At 33.9% G+C, this 5,401-nt stretch overlaps 1 protein-coding gene across 2 annotated transcripts in view; it reads right to left on the reverse strand.

Moving 5' to 3' along the window:
* LOC106879886 (BTB/POZ domain-containing protein 6-B) overlaps nucleotides 1–5,401 on the reverse strand; it is a 13,846-nt gene that overhangs the window by 4,038 nt on the left and 4,407 nt on the right. The window lies entirely within an intron of this gene.

Raw genomic sequence — 5,401 nt, forward strand, 5'->3', positions numbered from 1 at the left:
AAGCTAGACGTGTTCCACCAAAGATGCTGGAGAAGGATTCTAAGAACATTCTGGTAAAACCAAATAACCAATGAAGATATTCTTAAGAGAGCCAACAGCAGACCGCTTGGTGAAATCATAGCAGAACAAAGATTAAAAGGTCTCATACTCTGGCTACAAGAACAATGTTATTCTAAAACAGGATTCAAATGGAGGGGAAAAGGAAGAGGGGAAGACTGGAAACTACATGGCATAGAATATTCATAACTGACATGGGAGAAGCCAATATCATATGGCTAGAAACAGAGAAAAGCACAGTCAAGTGAAACTACTTGGTTGCCTAATGCGTACAAAAGCACAAAAGGAAGTTATACTGAGATAATAAAATTCTATATTAGCTGCCACGTATTAATATTATAGAGGAAGGAGATATAAACTTTATAAGCTGTAGTAAGGGCAACCCATTTAGGAGGGGGGGCAGTAAGTTCAAAATAAGAACGGATACAGGCTTGATGGGATGCTACAATCCTTCTACAAATAAGTTTTTTAGGGTGAAGTGGTTAGTGTTAGAAAGAACATCCAGCATAAGAACCACACACACATATACACACACACACACACACATACATACATACACACATATGCACGACATTCTAGCTGCTCTGAGCCAAATGAAAAAAGGTTGTGACAGGAGGTGAAACTCATCAGAGACTTCAAATGATAATGATGATAAACCTGCATCATTTTCATTTATACTATTACATATAGTGGCTAATATAAGCCAATATATTTTAGTTATTACACCCAGAACTATAACTATCATGGATTTTCATAACTAAATGAAACCTAACCCCTACAAATGTTAACCACACTTCAACTAACATTACCAATTTATTAACAAAACCTATCCAGCATGAATTGTATTCATTTCATTTAATATTTATAATACTAAAGTTGTAGTTGAATCCTCCATTAAGGCCATTCTATTATTACTGTAGAGTAGCGGAGAGACCTGCATCCCACCCTCAACGTTCACAGGTTTCCTTGTCATTAGCATGGAATATTTTTTTCTCCTATTATAATTATTTCTGTAGTCTTAAGGATCTGGAACAAGAAGAAGTTTACAAGCGGAGTGCAATTCAACAGTCGTTTATTTTGAGTTCTCGTTCATGTGGTTCGCTCTCAGTGACTATCTTTATGGCAGCACAAGGTTCTATAGTTAAAAATTCTTGAAAGTTTTACAATTAGAAACATGATTCACCTAAAAGCTTGTGTGGGTGGGGGTTCCACATTTTTATTCTACAAAGCGAAATTGTGATGGCACCTGTGCCCAGCGTCGCCTTCCTGGCACGTGTAAAGACATTTGAGCGAGATCGTTGCCAGTGCCGCTGGACTGGCTCCTGTGCAGGTGGCACGTAAAATACACCATTTTGAGTGTGGCCATTGCCAGTACCTCCTGACTGGCTTTTGTGTCGGTGGCACATAAAAGCACCCACTACACTCTCGGAGTGGTTGGCATTAGGAAGGGCATCCAGCTGTAGAAACTCTGCCAAATCAGATTGGAGCCTGGTGTAGCCATCTGGTTCATCAGTCCTTAGTCAAATCGTCCAACCCATGCTAGCATGGGAAAGCGGACGTTAAATGATGATGATGATGATGATGAATGATACTTGTTAAAGTAGAGTAAGGTTTGTATCTCTGGATGAGAGATAGACTTTTCATAGACTTTTCTCTCTCTTTCTCTCTCAGATAAGACACCTATCCTCATCCATGAGGACGAAAAGCCTGCATGGTAACTCAAACTGTCAGGAATAACAACCGAATCACCTTCAAACAACACCTAAAATCTAAAGAAAGAAAGAACAGTGGATAATATAATCCATTGATTGAAAAAAAGCTGAGATGGTCATGGATGTATGGGAGAGTTACCTTAGAGCTAAACCACTGAACATATATTTTCAGTAAACACAGGTAAGTGGTATGCATTCATGAAATAAAGCTGGCTAGCTGTGTGTGGGGGAGGGTGCAGAGGGGGAGAAAGAGGGAGAGAAAGAGAGAGAGAGAGGGAAAGAGAAAGAGAGAGAGGGAAAGAGGGACAAAAAGAGAGAGAGAGATCCATTGAATGCATAACATTCAATGGATGTCACAAGTTATTTTTGATGATCTCAGCTTACTGAAGAAGTTAGGGAAAGCAATAAGATAAAATTAAAATAATTGGTTAATGAGTTTTCTATTCCACAGTATAAAACCAGGGACAGAGTACAGAACAAGGAAACATAGCATCAGTCATTTATACACACATACAGGGTCATCGTTGCAGTTTTATAAATAGTCTGGCAACAAGCCACAACATACATAGACCAAAATTAGGGCCCTAGACCCAGTTAGACCCACACGCTTTAAGGCAGCCCTGAAATCCAATGAAGCAAACTCAGAGTTTTCCTATCAAGTAAAGTACTATTTATTTGTTTATCTTAACAAATTCTATCATTCAATGTGGTTGGTCAGATCTGAATTATATCAGAGAGCTAATAAGAGACCTGCCCAGATTCCAAACCCCTATCCCCTTAAATTTCACACACACAGAGACACATACATTACATACACACACACACACCAGCCATGTGCTGAATAAATAAGCTAAGTTGGCAACAATAATAATGATCATGATCATCATCATCATCATTCAACGTCCACTTTCCATGCTGGCATGGGTTGGACGATTTGACTGGGGACTGGCAAGCCAGGAGGCTGCACCAGTAGTCAAAACAACCAAAACCACATTTAAGAGCAATTTCGAAGGGAATGAAAAATAAAATCTTTTACCTTGTTATCTTTTTACAGTCATACCTAAATTATGTTAATGTTATGGCATGGTCACTGATGAGAATTTCGCCTAACAGATCATTTTATTTGCTAAATAAAATTCAAAACCTAGGTATGACTGTAAAAAAATAACAAGGTAAAAGTTTTTATTTCTCATTCCCTTTGGAATTGCTCTTAAATGTGGTTTTAGTCATTTTGACTGCTTCTTCTAGCATGTAAAGCTGACTGTTAAAGGCAGTTTTCTCTTGTGTTTAAATGTATACTATTTTATATTGAGAATATGTTGTCTATTGACTTTTTATACATGCTAGGCCACTGGTAGTGAAATTTCTAAAAAAACTCGCTACCCTAATTTATGTATATGTATATATATATATATATATATAATATATATATATATATATACTAATGTGTGTATGTATATATATTGTAATCTTCCAATACTGAAACACATGTAGTTCCTTCATATTTAATTAATTTAGTGTTAACTAAAGTAGGAGATAATTAATGAAGTATAGTATATACCCAGGTGGTATAATGGTTATATCCTTTATGTATTATTTCGCAATGTGCAAATGGATACCATGAGTTTACTTTCAAATATACTCATTAGTTTTTGTATTATCTGAAATAGAATACCCGCATATCTATTAATCCCATAAACTGAATTACACACACACACACACATACATACATACATATATATATATATATATATATAGATATATATATATATATATATATATATATATATATATATATATATATATATATATATATATAGATATGTAAGTTGAAAGGTATATAAAAATTGCAACTAACATTGAAATACTAAACATTTACTGAATAAATACATTGAATTTTATTAATTAAATTAGTTTTTTTGGAATGAATTAGAAGTGTGTGTTTCTTTTTTAGTTTATGACTAGTATATATTTAGTTTCTGTCTGAATAAACACAGAGCACTTTCCTCAAATACATCATTGCTTTTAAATGGTTTATATGAATTCCTGATAATCATTTCAGTTTTAATTCCTAATGTTACATCAAACCAATTGTAAAAACTTGATAAAATATTTATATAAGCATTTTATAAGAATTTGAATTGAATTTTTAATTGTTTTTCATACTCATTCTAATCTTATGTAGTGATTTCCAATACAAGCTGAAGGCTTCAAATTATGGAGGAAGGATATAGTTGGTTACACAGATCCCTAAATTATTACTGGCACTTTATTTTATTGACCCCAGAAGGATTAAAAGCAAAGTTGTTCCTAATGGAATTTTAACTCAGATTCTTAATGAGTTATAACTAAATAACAGAAGGCATTTTGTTTGGTGCTCTACCAGTTCTGATAAGACAACAATACTTGTTGAGTTTGGAAGAATGGAGTCTAACAGAGTCAGTAGTTTGTATTCTGTTCTCTGAGAAGCTTTGGATGGGCAAAACACTTTTCTTTCATTAGCTACTCAATTTATTTAACTGTAAAAAAATACTATGGAGGAAGGTATTGCTCGTTGCTTGGTGGGTGAATTATGTAACTGATATAAAGCTTGCAGTACTGAGTTCAAATCCAATTATCCCAGTAACAAAGTAATAACTGAAGTAGTAATTATTATAGTTCATAATGACAAGAATAAGTTAACTCATTAGCATTTAAATCAGCCCAAAATTTCCATATGCTTTATGTTCTAACAGGGTAGATCTGGTTTCTCACACCTATTCTACAACCTAAACAATCATATCATCGAAATCTGAAAGCTATGAGATAATACACAATTAATTCCACACAATGTGAATAAATAAACATTACATTTGACAGAATGCTTTAATAGAAAAAAAAAACATGAGATTTTCTTTGGTTACAAAAGGTATTTTCCATGTTAGCCATTAAGGAATTCTTCCTGAACTAATTTAATCACTTGACCTAATAGAAATAGCAGTCAAATTTTCCTCAAACTACACTTGTACCACTTAAAAAAAAGGAGGCACTAGATAATGTAGTCTGGAGTACACTATGATTAAGAAAAGATGAGAAGATTGTGGCTGGAATATTTGATTATCTGACATGGAGCTATATAACAATTTACTTTCTCAGAAGTACTAGTAAAAGCATGTTAGAAGTTGTGATATTTCTAATTTTAAAAACATTTTCAGTTGATTTCTAACTAAATCTTTTAGCATTTAAATTACTCAGTCAAATGTAATGATTATTGATCCACGTTATTTTCAATTCCTCATGAGGTGATTGTTTATTTTTAGAATGACATTGTAGGATAGGTGTGAGGGGCTGGATCTGGTCAGTTTGAACATAAAACAGACAGATTATTTGGGCTGGATATTGCTGGTTTATATGCTAAAGAGCAACAAGATAAATACCAGAATAAGCAAATATCAACAAACACATTTACACTAGTTTAAAAGAATATGATAAATAGCTCAAAAAATTTTGTCAAAAGCATCAAAAATATTTTAACACTGTTGCTAGGGTAGTGAATGACAGAATCAATAAAGCCCTGGACAAAATAATTCTGTGATATTTATGTATGTCCTGTATATTCCAACTTGGGTAGACTTTACCTTTCTCCCCCCCCC

Source organism: Octopus bimaculoides, chromosome 16 (assembly GCF_001194135.2).
Source record: "Octopus bimaculoides isolate UCB-OBI-ISO-001 chromosome 16, ASM119413v2, whole genome shotgun sequence".
Classification (NCBI taxonomy): Eukaryota; Metazoa; Mollusca; class Cephalopoda; order Octopoda; family Octopodidae; genus Octopus; species Octopus bimaculoides.